Below are 22,987 nucleotides of genomic sequence, written 5' to 3'. Positions count from 1 at the left end.
TAAGGAAGTGCCAAACTCTTTTCCTAAGTAGTTTCACCATGTTATACTTCCAGTAGCAATGCATGAGAATGCTAGTTAACTCCCAAAACTTTGACTTACAAATTGTAGAGAGGAAATGCCCTCTTTCTCTCTGAATGGCCTCATCTCTCACTGTTGAGAGATGAGGCCCATTGTTTTGTCTGCTGCTTAAGGAGCTTCCTCTTGAATTTATGTAAACCTTTCCCAATACAGTTTCAAATCATTTTAAGCTTCAATTAGCATTAATATTAATGATTGTTAATATACTGTTAATTAACTATATATAATTAACAATGTATATAATTAATATAGTGTTATTAAAACTAAACTTCTAAGCACAAAATATTTTTCCCTACGCTGATAGCTAAAAACAGCAATTTATTTTTAGAACAGCATTTATTTATGTTTCTTTCTACTAAAAGGCAATGACTGTTATTGAATCCTTGACCATTCAACATCTTAGCGATTTGTGTGGTTCACCCTTTCGGAAGTAGGCTTTGTGTGGACGTCAGTGCCTCAGTCCGTGAAAGAACAGTTTAGTGATAAAGAGCTCTCGCTTCAAGAGGCAGTCAGACCAGCATGAGAATCTTGGCTTCTTTCCACGGGCCCATTCTTTAATAAAGAAAGCCTTGGTTTCCTCATGTATAATCTTGAGGGGTAAGGGTCATAATTATACATATCTCATGTGGCTGTTCTGAGGACAATGATCTCATGTATGTAAAGCCTTTGGCAATGTTCCTGGCCCATATTTATTGCTTAATGAATGGAAGCTTTAAAGAAGATGTATACCAATGTGACTGAAGAAAGAAGTCCTCATAAGAAAAATAGGATGTGTTCTAGAATGTAAATTCCCTCTCCTCCTCGCTTTGACCAGGAGCATGTTCTGTCTCTCTGCTTGGAAGTCAGGGAGACTTCCATTCCATCAGCCTCCAATAAGTTCCATACTCCTCAAGGTCGTCCTCTTCCCTCCTGCTGGGGCTGGCTAGAAGGTACCACCCTTCTCTCCGCTGGTTGCAGTCTTGCTCACCTGCTCAGAAGCCTCAGCTATTTCAGCTAATCTCATGCTGAAATGTCGCGCTTCCCTCCAGAACTCAGCCTTAACTCCCACATGTTTAAGAAACTGACAAACCCATGGGCTGAGGGATTTAAGATGCATCTGCTCCATAGACCCCAGCCTCAATCATAATAGGACAATAAGGAAAAAAGTCACTGGACTCACACTTAAAATTCCAGAAAAATCATTTTTTAAGTTTAATTTTCCAAAAACGCGAACCACAAAGAAGGTAAATCCTCTAGTCTCAGACTTTCAATTTAAAGACCGTTTGGTAAATGTTTCTCTTCGTACCTGTGCTTAAGGGCTTTTGGGGAGTAGCTAGAAACTGAAGTCTGTCAGGAAGTGAGTGAATCATAACAACAAATAAGCTAATTTAAGAAATGTTATATGTTTATTCATACCTAGCAAACAGAGCAACCAAGGAAACTCAGGTTGAACTAGCATCATGACAGCAAGCGACTGACTACTCATTTGAATACCACTTGTTACTCTTGCCTTTATGTGTGCTGTGCCCTTTGCCCTGTGGCAATTGTTCCAACTTCATCTCAAGGATGGCTGAGGCATAGCAGAGTGAATGAGAGGAGGAAGGTGGGTTATGATATGGCAGGACTGAGTGAAGTCATGCTAGCCTTAGTTCAAGATCTTTCTGTCAAATACTCTACAAGGTATCAACTGAAGGGATAGGCTGTCATCTCTATCAGCTCACTCAGTTAGTTCCCTTAGCCAGACTGATGAAGGTGTGAGACAGTCAAGTTTTGCGTTAAATACTGAAAACAGGGCCCAAAGTAAGAGTGCTCTTTAGGGAGGCTCTTTAGGCCTCTGATGCTCTGCCCCTAGGTCAGTTGAGTTACATGGAGAACAAAGAATAACAGAGAATATGGGTGAGTTATTTTGATGAGCTTCTAGAGTTTAAAATCAATACCCTGACATTTTGACATCCTAATCTATTTTTCTTTGGTTTTCCTGACAGAAAGGTATACAGCAAATGAGGAAGAATCAAGATTCTTCTTCAACTGCTCAAAAACTCACCAGATTTTTTTCTTGAAATATTTACCAATTTAAAAACTAAATTTAAATTTTTGTCAGCTCTGTTTCTAAAAATGGGCAGTGTCTTAAATCAAATTCGTCTTATGTTAGTTCACACTAATATGTCTGTAGCAAACATTTTATGCCATTTGCTCAAGCAGAAAATGTGGGTGCTTGGTTTGTGTTTTTCATTTTCTTTTTATATGCAGCATTTTTTTTCAATAGTTAGCAATAACATTCTAAGGACTTTCTTTCCTTGATAACTTTAATAAGTTACCTAATATTGATCACATCTTCTGCTTTGGTTTATATGAGTATTACAATTAATACTGTCTAGGTGTATCCTCCAAAAAAGCAAATTCAGTGTGTAATTATTGTAGTTTATCTTTTAAAGGAGCATTGCATTATTTTAGGATCCTTTCTTTCTGTTAAAAAATGTATTTCCAAAATTCAGCTGTTTCTTTTCTAAGTAACTGTAATTCATAAAAAAAATTTTGTAACAATTTATAAAAACAGTTTCCAAGAGGACTATCATAAAACTATTCATTCTTTGCTTACTTGTTTCATAAACAAAATAAAGAAAGGTGAAGACAGTAGAAATAATGTAACAAGTACCATCCATATGCCGTGCACTGAGGCAAACATTACATCCATCATCTAGATAATGCTCACATGTTATAAACAAGGATAGGTACCATTACCTTAATTTATATATAAGGGAACTAAAGCTTAGAGAATACAAATGCCCCCAGTTACATGGGCAAAAAGAAAATTTGTTATTAAAAAATAATAATAAAATGGATTCAGCAACAACTTACAGAATCACAAGTTCATATTAAGTTGTATTCTTGCTATTTTTTAAAAGATTTTATTTATTTATTTTTAGAGAGAGACGGGAGGGAAAGAGAAAGAGCGGGAGAGAAACGTCAGTGTGTGGTTGCCTCTTACATGCCCTCTTCTGGGGACCTGGCATGCAACCCAGGCATGTGCCCTGGCTGGGAATTGAACCAGCAGTGATCCTATGATCAGCAGGCTAGTGCTCAGTCCACTGAGCCACACCAGCTAGGGCTTCTTGCTATTATTGAAAGCATGCGAAACAAGCCAGGCAGTGAAAGACAAATACCACATGATATCACCCTTAACAGGAACCTAAACAACAAAACAAAGAAACAAGCAAAATATAACCAAAGACACTGAAATAGGGAACAGACACAGTGACCAGAGGGGAGAGAAGAGGGAATTTCAGGGGGGAATGGGTAGGGTTTACAGGAACAAATTTGAAGGACACATGGACAAAAACTAGGGGTGGGGGGTAATGGGGGGGAAGAGAGGAGGGTTGGGTGGGTGGGCTGGAATGGGAGTAAGTGGGAGAAAACTGTACTTGAACAATGATTAAAATAAAATAAAAGCATGCAGTTATCATACATATGACATAAGTGACTATTGTCACATAACCTTAGACTGGAAGGGAATGAACCATGGAATATCTAATACCCTCATTTTCCAAATGAAGAGGTTAAGGTCCATGGAAGTGAAATGTCGAACCCACAGGGACTCAGCCAGTAGATGAATTTCAGAATCAATCAGCAGATATACACTGTATGCCTCCTGTGAACACAGGTTCCTCAAATGTTGGCAATTTATCCACAGCTTCCTTCTCTGGGTTATCATATTGCAAAACTGCCATGTTCATAACCTAGACCCATCCTTGTTTCTGCACATGATGCTGCCTCCCTAGCTCTGTAGGATGAAGAAATGGCATATGTCTGTTCAGTTTTGCAGATGCCTGTCTCTTTACATTGTGAAAGAGTAACCATGGTAGCTTCAACGTTGTCAATATCAAGCCTGTCAATATTATTGTGGAGTGGTATCACTGAAGTTGTCAAACAATTACTATCCTTCCTTGTGTTTATATTTAGCAGTGACTGTTCAGGGTGTGATTATAGGATGTAAACAAGCTCCACCCAGAGTGAGCTGGAATGACTAAATGATTGCCTGGGGACCTAGGTTACCCAATGCATATTGCACTCGGAAATGAAAATATGCAGCATAGACAACTTTATGATAACTATAAATTTGGCTTCCTACTATTATCACTTCAAGCCAAATTATATATGTTTGATGAGGCATAATTTCTTATTAGATCCAGAGAATACCAGGATAGAATACATCATGATGGAATTATGATTTGAATTTTAATTAAGTTTTGTTCATTCCCCAACACTAGTTAATGGAATAAATTCATCTGTAGTTATACAAATAAATAGGGGGAAATGTAGGACAAAAAAGGAACAAATTATATTGCTCATCAAAAATATTTTTTATAATATTTAACATAACTGTTGGCATTGGGGCGAGAGGGGGCTCCAGACTGAGTTTATTCAGAAATTCAGTGACATTAACATCAAGCACCTAGACTCTTTCCCTCTTTCCACAGTTCCACGGCTGATGTTTATGCTCAGGTTAGTGGCCACCTGGCGGTAGCCATTCCGAGAGTGACATGCAGAAATGACAATGTCCACAAGAAAAAGAGAAAAGGTCTCTTCCTATGATCCTTTCTTTGTTTTTGTTTTTTGTTGTTATGTGAAATAACTTTAATGAGTTTATCTAGAATCATTACACAAATTCTCTTTTAAACAATTCTTTTATTGTATTTGGTTTTTTGGCATTTTTTTTAACCTGTTCATGAACCCTCTTTCACCAGCCTTATAGTGGTCATTTCTGAAAGACAGATGTCTGACTCTGGATTTGGACACCTCTGATGAGAGATTTCAAATCCTGAATTCAGCCCCGTCACAATTCTCTAAAATTTTATTTTGATAACTTCTATGCAAACCCTGCATGTAGATCAGTGTTCCTCATTTCTGATAAAGAGAATATGCTGAAACCTTTCCAATAAAATATTATTAGTGAAGTGGAGAGGGAATTTAGTGTGAAGGACTTTGATTTTCTCCATTCTGTTTGCTGTATTTCTCCCTTTTTCTTCATTCAGCATACCCAGAATTCAGCCACTAGGAATAAATGTTTCTAATGAGAGATGTCATAGGATGTATGAAGTCATAGCTGGAATTGCCTCTGACACATCTTGTCTGTACTAACTATGCCATCAGCTACATGAGACTATAATATAAATAATAGAAAATTGAGTTACCTGAATAATGAGCTATTTCTCCTTAACCCTAGCCACTTCTAATTCATTCTGGTGAGTACTTAACTTCTAACCACAGTATTTATTGTCTGGTCATTTTTCTGAATCATAATTATGTTTCTGAGTACATAAACAATTAGAATTTCATGAAGGTTACAGAGTCAGGTGGAATAAACCAGTGGAAACAAGGTGATATAATTTCAAATATTAAAACTGGTATCTGCCAGATCGACAGACAGTTCTCTCTTTTTTAAGTGCACAAAAAGAAAATGTCAAATATCCTTGCTATAAATGGCTTGGGGACCAGGTAATAGATTGTTTTTCTAAAGTATTTAAGTTATCAAAGCAGTATCAGGAGGTCAGTGTCTGGTGTTGCTTAATAGCTGGAGGCAGACCAGGATGATCTTAGATTTGCTTTTCAAAACATTTTCACAGGGGAAATAGTAATAAAAATTTTAAAAGGAAAGTTTTACAGTATGCATAAAATAAGCAGAAATAAGATTTATTCTCCACCTCTGTAAGGGTATTGAATATCATTTCAATTTTCAAATATTGATACAACTGTCATATTATTTTCACATTGTGACAATTTTGAGTTTTCTTCACCTGACTTTTATCCCATGGAGCACTGTGACTGTTAAACTAATACTCATTCATGATTTATGCTGCCTGAACTCAAATCTTGGGAACAAAATTAATAAATCATATGTTGATAGAGAAAATGGCAGAGACTATAGTCAATTTGATGAGCAAGTTCTATGTATTTGGTACCACTTACTCCTACTTGTAGTTTATGGAAATTTTTTACTTAAGATATAAAAACTCTTAGGAATTCTGGAAAATGTATAAATTCACTTTTTTGCCTGAGCTGCTCCAAAATGGGCAGAAGCCAGGCTGGACCAAACTAATATGTAGTCACCTCACCCTTTAAAATAGAATTAGTGAACAATATCACATAGTTTGACTTTATAGCACAGCAAAATTCTACCTCAAGACCCTCCTGTTGTACTTTATATCCATTTGTTCTTGCTTTTTTCTCAGAGGAGCTTTAGAGTATAACTGAGTACCCTCTGTGGAACCATAACTAACCTAGGAGACAAAGGTTCATTGGAAATTAGTCCAGGAAGCAGTGCTGGTTGGAATACCAAGCAGGCCTAGCTGTCTGTTAGTTACTGAGTTGCTTTACATGGGGGTATAGTAACTGCAGCTTTAAGAACACCCAGAAACTCTCTTTGATGCATCTACTGTGAGGATGAAGACAGTTCTCAGCAATTAGACTGTCAACGTCCCAGAATATGTCAACATCACTCTGACGGGGCGCATAGTTATTGTGAAGGGCCCCAGAGGCACCCTGCAGGAGGACTTCAGTCATATCAATGTAGAACCCAGTCTCCTTGGAAAGAAAAGGAAGAGGGTCTGGCCGACAAATGGTGGGGCAATAGAAAGCCACTGGCCACTGTTCGCACTATCCACAGTCACATACAGAACAGGATCAAGGGTGTTACCCTGGGCTTTGGTTACAAGATGAGTCTGTGTACTCTCACTTCCCCATCAATGTCGTTATTTATGAAGATGGTTCTCATGTTGAAATCAGAAATTTCTTGGGCAAAAATATATCCACAGGGTTGGAAGAGTTACTTGTTGCTTGTTCATCTGTTGCTTGTTCAGTATCTCAAGCCCAAAAAGATGAGTTGATTCTTGGAGGAAACAATATGGAACTTGTATCAAGTTCAGCTGCTTTGATTCAGCAAGCCACAACAGTTAAAAACAAGGGAATCAGAAACTTTTTGGATGGTAGCTATGTTTCTGAAAAAGGAGCAGTTCAGCAGGCTGAGTTGTCCAGCTCTAGAAACAGCAAGATGCCAAATGAGTCCTCAGACTCATCTGTAATATTTTAAAGATGCAATGAAAGCCACATATTAGGGGAAAATGAATACCCAGGAATTATTTTCTATATTTATATAAACTGTGATTATTTTTAAGTAAACTTTATTTTAAAACAGTTTTATAATTACAGAAAAATTACAAAGATAGTACAGAAAGTCCCCATATACCTTCTACTGAGCTTCCCCTATTGTTAACATTTTAGCAAACTGGATCACCTAGGAGCAATGAATAAATTCCTCAAAACATACAACCTTCTAAGATTGAATCATGAAGAAATAGAAAATCTCAATAAACTTATTACTAGTAAGCAGATTGAACTAGTAATCAGAAACCTCCCTACAGATAAAAGTCCAGGACCAGATAGCTTCACTGGTGAATTATACCAAATATTCAAAGAATAATGAACAAGAATCCTTCTTAAAGTGTTCCAAATAATTAAAGAGGAGAGAATGCTTCCAAACTCATTTTACAAAGGCAGTATTACTCTGATACCACAGCCAGACAAGGACACCATAAGAGAATTACAAGTCAGTATCTCCAATGAACATATATGCAAAAATCTACAACCAAATATCAGCAAACCAAGTCCAACAATATATTAAAATGACCATTAAGTGGGATTTATTCCAGAGATGCAAGGATGGTTCAACATTCACAAATTAGTCAAAGTGATATACCTCATTAACACAATTAAAGATAAGAATCATATGATCATCTCAATAGATGCAGGAAAAGCATTGACAAAATTGAATATCCATTTATGATAAAAACTTTCAGTAAAGTGGGCATATGGGGACCATACCTCAACATAATAAAGGCCACAGATGATAAGCCTACAGCTTACTCAACAATGAAAAAAATGAAAGTTTTCCCACTATACTCAACAGTGAAAAGCCAAAGCTTTTCATCTAAGATTAAGAACAACGTTTATTCAACATAGTGTCCGATAAAAGATATAAAAGGCAACCAAACTGGAAAGGGAGAAGTAAAACCATCACTATTTGTGGAAGACATGATTTTATATATCGAAAACCCTAAGGACTCTGCCAAAAAAACTGTTAGAAGTAATAAACAAACTTAGTAAAGTTGCAGGATACAGTTAATATACAAAAATATGTTGCATTTCTATGTACTAACAACAAACTATCATAAAGACAAATTAAACCCAAAACACTAATTTGAAAGAATATATGCACCCCTATATTCATTGCAGCATTATTTACAATAGCCAAGATCTGGAAACAGCCCAAATGCCCATCAGTAGATGAGTGGATAAAAAAGCTGTGGTGCCCTGGCCAGGTGGCTCATTTGGTTGGAGCATTGTCCCATACACCTAAATGTTACAGATTTGATTCCCAGTTGGGGCACACACCTGAGTTGTGGGTTCAATGCTCCCAGGGTGCATATGGGAGACAACTGATCACTATTTCCATCTCATATTGATTTTTTTCTCTGTTTCTCTCCCTTCCTCTCTCTCTAAAGTCAATGGACATGTCCTCAGATGAGAATTTTTTTAAAAAGCTATGGTACATTTGTACAATAGAATACTACTCTGCTATAAAAAAGAAGGAAATCTTACCTTTTGTGACAGCATTGATGGACCTGGAGAATATTACACTAAGTGAAATAAGACAATCAGAGAGACAGATACCATGTGATCTCACTTATATGTAGAATCTAATGAACAAAGTAATTTAATAAATAAAATAGAAACAGAGCATAGATACATAGAACAGACTGACAGCTGTCAATGGGGAGAGGGATGGGGGCTGGTTGAGAAAAGATGAAGAGATTAAGGAGAAAAAAGTCTGAGCTCTTGGAGACTGGAGTCGGCAACTGCATACCATGGTCCCCTCTGCACCTCGCCCAACTTCCTTTATTTTCCCTTATCCGCATATGATGCCTTCTTCTTATTGATTGGATTTGCCTACAAACTATAGTAGTTAATAAAAATTAAGATAGATTAGTGCATAATAAGATCTGATTTGTTCATCTGAAAAAGTGGACTGATTTTTTGTAATTCCTGGTCTAGGAACCAGGAGACCTACTAAGTCATGGACTCCCTATGTTCCTTGAAGCAGTGCTTCTCAGGCTGGATGTATGAGGTCTGTCCAGAAAAAGTCCAGCCATTGTTAATACAGCCATTGCAAACCATTCTTGTCATTGCAAACAAGAATTGTTTGCACAACATCAATGTTACCTGGCAGCCATGGAGAATGAACTGAAATGCACATACATGAACAACGATGACTTCACTGTACTGTCAGTGGGGGCAGTAGACACCATTGAGTGAACATGTGTATTATGTGGCATTCACATTCAAAATGACTGAGTGAGTAGTGCAACGAATCTGCATCACATGTTGCCTTAAGATTGAGTATTCCTCCATGGAAAGTATTCAGATGATTCAGAAAGCTTTCAGGGATGATGTAATGAGTGTAGCACAAATAAATGTGTGGCACAAATTCTTCAAAGTCACAGCAAAATCAAGACCATGTTAACTATATTTTTTGATTGGGAAGGTGTTGTACATCATGAGTATGCCCCTCCGGGCCAAAAAATTAATAAGGAGTACTACCCCAGTGTTCATTAGTTGAGAGATGCAGTACCATGAAAACAGCTGCAGCTATAGGTAACTGGTGATTGGCACCTTCATCACAACAACATGCCCGCTCATGCATTACATCTCATGCAGAGTTTTTTCTGGCAAAATATCAAATTATCCAGGTGACTCAGTATCCATACAGCCCAGATTTGGTGCCCTGTGACTTCTGGCTTTTCCCAAAATTAAAATCACCTTTGAGAGGGAAGAGATTTCAGACCATGATGAGATTTAGGAAAATAAAATGAGACAGTTGATGGCAATTCCAACAAAAGATTTTGCATAGTGTTTTGAACAGTGGAAGAGATGCTGGGAGAACTGTGTGAGGTCCCAAGGTGCCTTCTTTGATGGAGACTGAGGCATCATTGTGCTATGTACACTGTTTCTTCTATCTTGTATCTTCTTCAATAATGTCTTTATTTTTCATAGTGCATAACTCAATACTTTCTGGACAGTTATATATAACATATATAACACAATGGCACAGACAACAGTATGGTGATTACCAGAGGGAAAGGTGGGTGGGAGGGGCTATAGAAGAGGGCAAAGAGGAGATAAATGAGGATGGAAAGAGACTTTCCTTGGGGCGATAAGTACACAATGCATTGTGCAGGTGATGTTTTGTTGAGTTGTACACTTGAAACCTGTATGCTTTTATTAACCGATGTCACCCCAATAAACTCAATAAAAACAAAAGAAAAATTACGAAAACATACCATTTACAATTACATCAAACAGAATAAAGTATCTAGGAATAAATTTAACCAAGTAGGTGAAAGACTCATACATTGAAAACTACAAGACACTGATGAAAGACAGATATAGAACAACCAATCCTAAAATTCGTATGGAACCGCAAAAGATCTCAAATAGCTAAAGCACTCTTGAGAAAAAAAGAACAAAGCTGGAGGCATCACACTCCCTAATTTCAAATTACTTTTACAATTACATTAAAGACTGTACAGTATTTGCATAAAACAGACACATAGTGGAACAGAACAGAGAACCCCAAAATAAACCCACACATATATAGTCAACAAATTTATGACAAAAGAGGCAAGAATTTACAATAGGGAAAGGACAGTCTCTTCAATAAATGATGTTGGGAAAACTTGACGGCCACAGGCAAAGTAATGAAATAGACTAGTATCTTATACCATGCCCAAAATTAACTCAAAGTGAATTACAGACTTAAAGAGATTAAGAAGTATAAATTGATAGTTACAAAATAGTCACAGGGACATAAAGTACAGCACAGGAAATCCAATAATACTGTAATAACTATGTATGGTGCCAGGTGGGTACTAGACTTATTGGGGAGATCACTTCATAAGTTATATAAATGTCTAACCACTATGCCGTACAGCTGAAACTAATATAAAATAATAATTGAATGTCCAAAAATTAATTAAATAAATAAAAGTAAATAAATTCTAATGAATAAAAAAAAGACTTGAATATAACACTAAAACCCTAAAACTCTTAGAAGAAAAATAGGCAGGAAGCTCTGTGACGTCTGCCTTGGTGATGATTTTTTGGATCTGACTCTAAAAGCAAAGGCAACAGAAGCAAAAATAACCAAATGGGACGCCATCAAACTAAAAAGTTTTTATGCAGCAAAGGAAATCATCAACAACATAAAAAGACAACCTACTGCATGAGAGAAAATATTTGCGAATCATATATCTGAGAAGGGATTAACATGCAAAAATATATAAAGAGCTCATACAGCTCCAGAGCAAAAAACAATTTGATTAAAAAATAGGCAGAGGGTCTGAATACACATTTTTCCAAAGAGGACATACAGATGCCCAATAATACATGTAAAGATGCTCAACATCACTTGATCATCAGAGAAATGCAAATCAAAACCACTGCGAGATACCACCTGGCCCAAGATTGCTAGCTGTGTTGCTATGTGAACCTGAATAATAAGTGTATGATCTCTGCATCTTCTTTTCTTCATCTGTAAACAAACAGATGGATTTAAAAATATGGTCAGTGTAAGTGAAGACAGGAGAAGTTGTGAGATTGAGAAAAAGATAGGAAATTTAGGACCAGAAAAGAATTGTTTTTTAAAAGAATCTGACTAAAATCTCAGATCTACTCTTTGTAACAACGTAGAAACCTCAGAAACAATCTCCAAGATATATGCGAGAACTTGGCAGAGGGTAGACAAGACATTAAATATAAGTGAGAACAGGAAGGATTATTTAATACATGATTTAGCTCTCATTGTGAAGAAAGAAAAATAGATTAATACCTCACCTCATACAGATGGATAATTTTAGATGGATTAAGGACCTGAATGTGTAAAATAAACTTTAAGAATCATTAGAAGGAAATACAGGAGGATATTTTTATGTCTGAAAGGGAGAGATTATTTCTCAGTCAGTACACAAAAAGGACAGTTCATAAAAGGAAAGATTACATTAAGAAGTAAAATTCTTTTATGCAAAAGCCATTATAAAGATAAGACACAAACCCTGAACTGGAAAAATATATTTCAACACATAAAAGAGCAAATATGTTGGTTTCCAGACCATATAGTCGGAGACTCCTTACAAATCAGTATAAAAAAAGATGAACAACTAACTTCAGAAATGAATAGCAAAGGGTACCTTCAAGTAGCAGGCAAAGGAGATTTCAAGGACCAATTAATATAAAAAGAGATGCTCTCCTTACTAACAATTAGGAGAAATGCTTACTAAAACAGAGATACCATTCCTCACCCATCAGAATGGCGAAAATAAAGTATGGCTGTTCACCTATTGGGCAAGATGAATGGAATGGAGAATTTTCCGGGGTTTCTGGGCATGCAGTCTCCACACCACTTTAGAAAGCAAGTAGGCAATACCTGGTAAAGCTGAAAATGTGATCTAGGAAGAAGCAGTTTTACCCTTAGACATACTCCCTAGAAAAGCATTTTCAGCAGAAGCCCTTTACAGGGACATTCACTAAAGCATCCTTGTCATAGCAAAACCTAATGTTTGTTAATGGAGGAAAAATACAATGAATTTCCTAGGTTCATATTTTGTTTCCTTCATTGCTGTGTTCTCAGCCACCAGCCAGTAAAGTTCCAGGAACATTGTTGGTGCACATAAGTATTCATTAAGTGAATAAATACAGAGAAACACTCATAACAGTTAAAAATGAATACAGGGTATGTGGAGCAAAAGTAGGTTTACAGTTGTTTGTATGAAAATGATACAAAATTAATAAATAACAATGCAAGAATAAACTCTGTGTTTCCTGTGCTCACAACTGTAAACCTACCTTTGTTCCACTCTGTAAACTAGACCCATATGCATCAACATGGTCAGATTTCAGATACCGTGTTGAGTGAACAAAATGATCTTGGAATATGTGTCCTATGGTACAAATTTAATAAACATAAAGTAATAATGTACATTGTTTATAAATACCTATAAAGCAAAGGGAAAACAGTAGAAATCAAGAATATAGTAGATGAAATTTTTAAAATTTATTTACTAGGTTTAAAAGTTAAGTCAACCTCATAAACCATAGAACAAAAAGACAAGAAGATAAAATATACAAGAGAAAACTTGTTAAGAAGGGACACCCAGTCTTAGCAGTCCAACGTCTGATTAATAAGTGCTCCAGAAAAAAAGTGGGGACAACTGTAATAGCATAAACAATAAAATATACTTTTTTTAAAAAAATAAGTGTTCTAAATAAAGACAAGAAGTACAATATTGGAAGAGATTAATACCTAACATTTTACTGAGTGCCTATTCTATGCCAAACACTCTGCTGAGTGTTTTACATGTATTATTTTATTTAATCTTTAAAATAGTCCAGTGAGGTTACCACTGTTATTATCTCCATGCATAGCTGAGGAAACTAAGTCACCGAGGCTGAATAACTTGCTCAGGATTACATGACCAGTAACAAATGGAGCATAGATTAGATCCCAGATCTTACTGGTTCAAAAACTTGTGAGTTTAGAAAATATGAGCACACTTTTGAAAACATAAATCAATTACTAACTATAATATCAACACTCAGAGATGTATTTTAATGTATTTCATTCTCCCAATATACCTTCTATGTGTGTTACATTTTTTCATTTCTTAACAGTGTGGGGATTATACATATATGTTATATATTGTTTGGTAATCTCCTTTTTAAATTTAAGAATATATGACTGTTATTCCATATGATCCAGTATTCTTCTGCATTATCAATTTTACTGTCTGCTTGGTATTAATTTATTTGTTCAACCAATATTTATTGTTGTACAAGGCACTTTTCTAGACATTTGTACTATATACATGAACGAGCAGACAAAATCCCTGAAGTTGTGGAGCTTACATTTCAGTAGGGGGAAATAACAATAAACACAGTGAGTGAAGTATATATCGTGTTGGGAGCAGACATAGACCACCTGGATTAAATGATACAGCAGGATACAGGGATCAGGAGAGCTAGAAGGGCAGTAGTGTGATTGAAGTTTTCATTGAGAAAATGGCATTTGAGCCAAGCCTCAGTGGAGTAAAGGAGTAATCCAGACAGGTATCTGGGGGGGAAGCTCTTATAAACTTGAGACATAACTCACATACCATAAAATTTGCTCTCATTAAAGTGTACAGATCAGTGGCTTTTAGCATATTCACAAAGTTGTGCAACTATCACCACTACTTAATTCCATAACATTATCATCACATCCTAAAAAACCGTGTATCCTCTAGCAGCCACTCACCACTGCCTTCTCCCACAGCCCCTGGAAACCACTAAACTGTGCTTTGCCGGAGCTGGACATTTCACACAAATAGAATCATATAATATGTGGCCTCTTGTGTCTGGCTTCCTCCACTCAGTGCCTACAAGGTTTTTCCAGGTTGTAGCATATATCATTACTTTATTTCTTTTATGGCTGAATAATGTCCCTTTGTGTAGATATACCACATTTTGTCTATCCATTCATCATTGATGAATATTTGATTTAGTTCCACTCTTTGGCTATTATGAACAATGCTGCTTTGAATATTCATGTACAAGTTTGGGTGAGAATACACATTTTTAATTCTACTGGGTGTATGCCAGGAGTAGAATTGCTGGGTCATATGATAACTGTATATTTAACTTTTTGAGGAATTCCCAGGTTGTTTTCCAAAGTGTCTGTGCCAGGCAGAAAGCATGTAAAGCACAAGGAACAGCCAGTGGAAGGCATGTGTACAGAGCGTCAGGGAGGCTCCTATCTCTGGAATGGACCGAGTAAACCAAACATGGAGTCAGAGAGGGGATGGCAGCAGGGCTAGAAATGGGAGGGCCCTTTAGATCATTGTAAAAACCTTGGCTTTTATTCTGAGAGACATGGGGACCATCACAGAGTTTTGAGCAGAGGCATGTTGTGACCTGGCTTCATTTCTTAAAAATCATTATGGCTGCCACGTGGAGAACAGACTATAGAGGAAGGAAGATTAGGAGACCACTGTAGTGATTTAAGCAAGAAATAATAATGGCTCAGACCAGCGGGGACAGTCAAAGCGGTGAGAATCTGGATCTGTTTCAAAAGTGCAGCCTACTAGATTTTCTGTTGGATTTGGTGATAGTGGTAAGAAAAGAAAAGAATCAAGAATAACTACAAGTCTTTTGGCACCTGAGTGTCAGGAAGGGGGAAGATGTCATTAAATGAGATGGAGATGACTACAGGCAGAGCCATTTTTGTTGGGGGTGGTGGGTTCAGAAGTTTGGCTTCGACATGTTAAATTTGAGAAGTTTGTACTCAGCCACGAGATGTTAAATAAGCAACGGGACATGCGAGTGTGGATTAGAGGGGAGAGATCTGGGATGGAGATATCGATTTGGGATTAACCATGTTGAGGATTCTGAAGGGACTGAGTGTGGATAGAGAGGAAAAGAGGACCCTGGACTAAACCCCGGGCTTTCTAGCATAAGGTGAAAGTGAGAATGGGAGAACTGAAAAAGGGCACCCATGAGGTAGAAGGAAACCCAACCAAGTGTCGTATCCTGGAAGCCAAGCGAAGAAAGTGCATCAAGATGAAAGAAGAAAACAATTAGGTCAATGCTGCAGAGAAGTCAAGTAAGATGATTGACTACTGGATCTAGCAACATGGAGATAACTGACCTTGATGAGTAGTTTCTTTGGAGTGGTGGTGGCAAAAGGCTGATTGCACTGGCTGTAAGAGAGAAAGAAACTCTTCAGGGTAATGGATAGGCTCATCATCTTAATTGTGGTAATGGTCTCATGGTGCACACATATATCAAAACTGATCAAATTGTGCACTTTAAATTTGTGCACTCCAGGGTACTTGAATTAGACCTTAATAAAGCTGAAAAAGAGATAATGGGGAGAGAGAAATGAAGAAATTCCCTTGTGAGGAAATGTGCTTCAAGGGGATCAGAAAAATGAGGCAATAGCTACAAAACAAGTAGAGGAAAAGAGGGACCTTTTTCTTTTGTGATGGAAGAAATAACCACATGTGTATGTGGGTGCTGCTGGTAATGAATGGTTCAGTAGGAGAGAGAAACTGATGATGTTAAAGAGGAGAAAGCTGCTAGAGCGAACCCTGTAGAGAGCATGAGCCCGTAGGGGGATGGGATCTAGCGCACAAATGGAGAATGGGAGGCACAGGTGCTTCATTGATGGGGGCAGGTAGAGAGGTAGAGAATCGCCATGTACAGATTCCAGTAGGGGAGGGGAGGGGGTAGTAGGGGTCTGTGGATATTTTCTTAGGATTGCCTCACTTTTCTCCATGAATGGGGAAGCAAGGTCATCACCTGAAAGTGAGGAGAAGGGAGAACATGTTGGACATTTGATGGGGAGAAAAAGTCGATGTGAAATCATTGTCAAGGAGAGTGACAATATGTCAAGGAATAGAGTGAGGAATGATTACTGGGCAGCATTTAAGGCTTATGAGCTTGTGGTCATGAATTTTCATTCAAAGCAGCGGTGTGTTTCTCCCAAGCCATGTTCAGCAGGAAGGACTCAGGAATGGAGTTGGCAAAGAATTGGATCATGGTTTCACCAAGAGACTAGACCAGAAAGAGAGATAAAGGAGTTGTGGGTACATGCAAGAGATTAATTATGATGATGGGCCATTTGTATAAACTGGGTTAGGATGAAAGAAGGGACATTAAGGAGGTGAAAGAGAGGGGAAGTGTTCTAGAATCAATGGATTGGAGGTCCCGCGGAAATCAAAAGATCGTTGGAAATGGGTTACTGAAGGGAGTGAGCTGGAAAGGTACAAGGCGATGGGTCAGAGCAGATGCATAGCATAGTAGTCCATTGTGTGGATGTACAGAGTTTCTTTAACCAGTTGGCCCCTTTGTAAGATAAACCTATAGGATCATAGAAGCTATCTTCTTTACTTCGGCCACCTCTTATATCTTAGTCATTGCTGCTTCTCCCTGAGATCCCAGGGATTTTTGAGATCACTTAACCCCAACCTAATTATTCTCTTTAAATACCTTTGCTTCTCTGATCCCAACCTTCTGTAACACCTGCCTTTGAATTGTGCTGGGGATTCTGTGGCTCCTCTGAGGACTGGGAGGGAAATGAGGGGAAACCAGTGCACTTGCCACATGTCCCTCCAGGGCCTCCTTGAGAACTACTTACCTTGTCATGTGTTCTTTCATTCAGTGTATTGTTTCTTCAGGGAGTATGGAGTTTATTGGGGCAAAATTGTCTCTATTCCTTTTGTGTTTCTGCACAAGCTCTAGTCTGGTGTGCACAGTGGATGCTCAGTTAACAGATGGAGTGAGCAACTGGGCAGTCCCATCGAAGGTAGCTGCAGAGCCCTGCCATGGCCCACCCGGGCCCAGTGAGATGGGCTCTGGGTTGTGCTTGGGGAATGGAACTGGGCAGTTCTTGGCTCAGCTTTGTTTTATTGATGCAGGAAGTGTATATTGCTTTCTTCTTCCACTAAAAATGATTTTGATGAGTGAGAATGAAAGGAAAATGCAGTTAGGCCAGAAAGTGGGTAACTGCTGATCATTGATAGGCATGTCTTCTCTGACCAAAAACATACTTGTCCTGTTTAGGGTATCTGTTCTGACATTGCCCCCTCCCCATCCCCACAGACACATCCTCCTAAACCCACATGATAGGTGGCCTCTAATAGCTGTGACTTTAGTGACTACCTGAACTGGGCATGTGATGACCTGTGCAAGGCAAAGATATTCTTTTAGCCTTTTGCTCCCTCGCCTTCCTTGGTAAAATCAAGGGCTTAAGAGGTTATTTTTAGCCACTCTTGTCAGGAGGAAAAGGAGGAAAGGGAAAGTGAATGAGCTTGGATATTCTGCTGCAACTTCCTGTAAAGAATGAGCTTTAAAAAACATCCTTGGGGAAAATTAATTCCTTTGTCAATAAATGTCGGCAGATAATCTAGTGCCAATTGCATATGCCTGGGGAATGCGCCTGTGGAAACTCAAGGAAACTAAATCAGCACGTGACGTGTTGCTTGTTTTTTTTCCCCTCCCAAACACTGACCAGGCATCTGCCATTACCTTCCATTTTTTAAATTGCAAAGGAAAAAGAAATGCCAAATTGTTTTTGCAACTCCAAAGGGCAAATTGGATATGTTTTGACATATGTTGAAAATAAATTATACTAAAATTTATTCACATATTCAATTATCTTTCTGGGACACACCAAACTAAATGTCAATTTCACTTCTCGGTTCCCTGTGCACCACACCACTGACTTGCCTTTGGAGACTTTTAGTGATGGAGTTTTACTCACAGTCCACACTGAGCTTAGTAACAACAAGGCAATCAGAGATCCTTAGTACCCCTCCCCCCTCATTTACAGAACAACCCCTCCTTAGAAGAAACACTCTCTCTTCCTGGCCTTAGGCTTTTGGTCACTTGCATGGTCTGTCAATTACCCTGGCTGCTAGACAACAGATAAAGACTACGGTCCCACCCGGCCCAAGGAGTATCTTCATCAGAAGCTAAAAAGCCTCGGAAACCCAGGGCAATAAATCCCTAACTGAGCCATTTCATCTCCCAAAGTAAGAGAAAGCAATGCTGGCCAGGCTTGTCATATCTCCCCACTTTCAGCCCCAAAGCTCACAGGAAGTTTCCTGTTGGAACCAAAGCAGGAGCTCTCACACTTTTTAACGGAAGCCCTCAGGAATAAATTTCGCAAGTCAACCCCGTACATGCAAACACAAAACTTACCTTGCAACATAAAATTGATGGCAGTGCTGTTTTTTTAATCCATTTTCATTGAGTTCTATATCTTTTTTTGTGTGTACTGCTCAAGACTTACTAACTTGATTTCACAACCTACAATGGGTCACTACCCAGCATGTGAAAACCACTGCCCTAAGCTAGCTGAGTAGTGGTGTAATGTGTGTCTGCTCCGTGGTTAACCCGTGCTTGGATGCCCACCCGGCGAGTCTGAGGAGCCAGACATGCTGCTGAGCACTTTACCTGCAGCTTCACCACCACCCCAGAAGGCCTGAGTGCTGTAATGACCCTCCTTTCACAGATGAGACTCAGCTGCTGTAAGAAGCTTGTCTGAAGCCCCCAGCTGGCAGAGCCAGAATTCAAATGTCACCCAGTACAATCCCACTCTCACAACCCTGACCCTGACTGCTCAAAGCCCACTGGTAGCCACCCACTGTTCTCAGGGTCAAGTTGAACTTCTCACCTCTACAGCACTATTCTCTCTTCCCTCCTACTTTGAAGCACAGCCTTACAGGAACTTCCTTTGGCTGCTTTAACACCCTGGGGCTTTGCGTTACCTCTCCCAGGAAGTCTCTCCCCCTTCCCCATGGCCTGGCTAGCTCCTCTCATTACTTAGGTCTCAGCTTAACCTCATTTTTCCAGGACACTTTCTCCAAATACCTCTGCTCACCCCCCACAACCAGGATAAGTGCCTCCCTATGTGCTCCCAGACTAGTCTTTTCTGTCTCCCTTCTAGCACCCGTGCCATCTTATTATTTTGCTTCTATATCCAACGCTGATAAATGTTCAACAACCAGCTCTCTGAGGGAAAGGGATAGAGGAGAGGTGTGACTTGGAGCATCTGCTGGCCTCCACAGTGTAAAATACTTCCAACTGTTGCCAATTTCAAGCCATTGTTATGGCTTCACTAAATGTAAAGTTGGAAAGAAATCGATGAGATGGTAGAAGCTGGCTCCAGCACACCAGTGGGCTTCTGTCTTGTCTTCTCTGACCAGGGAAGCAGAACACTCATCTTTGTCTTGCTGACCACTGAGTATTTCGTCAGTGAATAAAAAAAAGGAGGAAGGAGGTGGCAGGCAAGAAAAGGCACTGCTCTTCTGAGAAGTGTTAAGGTTATCAAATGTATTGCTTCTTCACAATGAGTAAGGAAGGAATTGGAGAGAAAAGGATAAAGACTGTATGTAATAAAAATAATAACCCACAATCACTCCTTCCTTTTAGATGATAAAATGCTTCCATATACATTGTGTCATTTGATCATTTCTGCAAAAATGTTGTCAAGATTAGTGTTATTTAATAGATGAAGAAACTGTGTTGCCCAAAGGTGTTGTGGTCTTTCCAGGGTCACAGAGTTCATACCTGAGCTAGAACCAAGGTCTCTTGAATTCTAGCCCCCCATTCCTTTAGTATTCAAGTGGCATCCTATATCAACATACCTTCTCAAGGTGAGAAAGCAGATATTTGGACATACGCGGGAATTGGGAGTAGGGAGGGTGATGGTGCAGGGAAGGACAAAGACTGTCCAGGCCTGATGGGTGTTGTGCGTGCCTCTGTGCACATCTAACACAGATCCTGGGCAACAGAATACCAAGTGAGTGACAGAGCCAAGAATGACAAGGATATTTAGTACAGTTGTCTGTCATTATCCTGGGGGTAATGGTTCCAGGAACCCTCCCGCCCCCTTGAGGATACCAAAATCTAGGATGCCCAAGTCCATGATATAAAATGGTATGGGATTTCTATATAATCTACACACAGCCTCCCATATAGTTTAAAGATTGTATTTATTTTTTAGAGACAGGTAAAGGGAGGCAGAAAGGGAGGAAGAGAAACATCGATCAGTTGCCCCTCATACTCAACCTAACTGGGGACCAGACCCACAACCCAGGCATGTGTTCTGACCAGGAATCAAACCGGCAGCCTTTCACTTTGCAGAGAGACACCCAACCAACAACCAACTGAGCCATACTGATGAGGGCCTCCGTGCAAAGAGATACTTTAAACCATCTCTAGATTACTTATAATACCCAATACAATGTAAATGCTATATAAGTAGTTGTTATACTGTATTTTTTAGGGAATAATGACAAGGGGAAAAAGTCTGTACATGTTCAGTGCAGATGCAACCATTATAGACCTAACTACATAGTAATTGTCAGCAACAATGTAACTTTATATATTTATATATATATATATATATATATATATATATATATATATATATATCCTGTTTGTAGTTGTTAGAGTCTGCAGCTGTGGAACCTGCAGATATGCAGGGCCAACTGTATTGGGAGGGGGGATTGTGGATTATGAGTAGTCGAGAGCAGGGATCAAGAATCTGATACCTTGGTTCAAATCCTGTTCTGCCACTTTGCTGTGTGACCTTGTCCCTGTAGCCTTTTGGGGCCATCATTTTCTACTATTAATAATAAGGTTTTTTTAAAATGGTCCGTGCCTCAAAGGATTGTTGTAAGGATTAAATGAGACAATACATGCTAATTGCTTAAAGCAGTGCTTTAATGTTGAATGAACACTGAATATTATTTTTATATCTTCTATTGCCTTCTCCTCCCCGCCCCCACGGTTCCTTTAAGACATGAGGTAATTTAGCCTCCTGTATTGATGTAAATCATAGGAAAAGAAAACCTCACCGATAGTGTAGTGCTGCTTGTACGAGTAGGGATACAATGCCGCCCAGCATCTGAGCTCAGAAGTGTTGTAGTAAGTGTCTCTGAGGAAGTTTCAAATGTGTCAAAAAACTGCTCTGAGATAGTCACAGACTTAGCAGGAAAGCCAATGACCACTTGGGCTCTTCTTAGTGAAAGATCTAATAATTTCCCTTCTCCATAAAAATTCACTGTGGCTTTGCATGCCTGTGGCATGCTTTCCAAAGTACAGTCATGAGTAAAATGTACAGAGACATTAAACTCCATCTGGCACAAATCCTCTACCGCCTGCTCACCATGTCTGCTATGTAGTTATTTCTCTGTGTTCCATCCGTGTGTCTGTGTCCACAGTCTTCACTTAAGAAGGTAAACCCCCTTAGGACAGAGACTTAACTTTTTCAAACCAAGACAATAGTTTTTATATTTTTAAACAGTTTTATTTTACAAAACTGAAAAAAGACTATTGTTTTGTGGCATGAAAATTATATGACATTCACATTTCAGTATCCATAAATAAAGTTTTGTTTGAAGTTTTTTAATAGTCATTTGTTTCCTATTGTCTACGGCTGTTCTCATGCCACAGTGGCAGAAGTGGGTAGTTGTGACAGAGATCCTTGGCCTGCAAAGCCTGAAATATTTATTAACTATCTCTCTGCAGAAAAGATTTACTGACTCCTGACCTAGAATAACTAGTAAATCCCCCAAAAGTTAAGGTTTTATTGGTAAATACTACAATAGCTATATTGAGATTTGAAGGTTTTTATCGCTCCTTAAACCACACAGGGGACAGTGGAAAGTGTGCTATTTTTTGAAAGCCATAATGTGATTAAATAGCTAAAAATGCTCAAGAAGGCTTCGTTTCCATCTCTAAGATAGCTACAAGGGGTTACAGGTTAGGCCAGAAGCATGAGGCAGAAGACGGCACCATGAGCCTGTAAACCAGCAATAATAACTGGTATTGCACAGAGGGGTGAAGACCTTGAGTCGCCCCACACACGCATTTCCAGCTGATGCCCTGCCTTCTTGTTTCTGCTCTCACTATATAAACCAGTGTCTTTTTCGCGATCTATTTCTGTGGGTTTTGTCAGTAATTTTACCCATTAAAATGGCTTCCAAGCATAGTACTGAAGTGCTGTTCAGGGTTCCTAAGCACCAGAAGGCTATGATGTGCCTGACGGAGAAAATATAAGTTACTTAAGTTTCATTACCTATCTTACATGAGATGTTAGATGAGTTTCATTCAGGCATGAATTATAGCATTATGGGTCCTGGATTCAATGTTAATGACTCAACTATATATTAAATAATGTGTCTTTAAACAGAAATACACATAAAACAAGGTTATATATTGATCATTTAGTGAAAATGGGACCAGAGGCTTGCAGGAACCTAACCACATGTTTCCC

At 38.7% G+C, this 22,987-nt stretch overlaps 1 protein-coding gene and 1 pseudogene across 1 annotated transcript in view; both read left to right on the top strand.

Annotated features, from left to right (window-relative positions):
* MARCHF3 (membrane associated ring-CH-type finger 3) overlaps window positions 1-22,987 on the top strand; it is a 139,200-nt gene that overhangs the window by 56,162 nt on the left and 60,051 nt on the right. The gene's annotated exons all lie outside the window — the stretch shown is intronic.
* LOC118499529 lies at window positions 3,510-7,171 on the top strand (annotated as a pseudogene).

This window comes from Phyllostomus discolor, chromosome 3 (genome assembly GCF_004126475.2).
Source record: "Phyllostomus discolor isolate MPI-MPIP mPhyDis1 chromosome 3, mPhyDis1.pri.v3, whole genome shotgun sequence".
In the NCBI taxonomy this organism is placed as follows: Eukaryota; Metazoa; Chordata; class Mammalia; order Chiroptera; family Phyllostomidae; genus Phyllostomus; species Phyllostomus discolor.
This window is presented reverse-complemented; position numbering and strand designations above follow the sequence as displayed.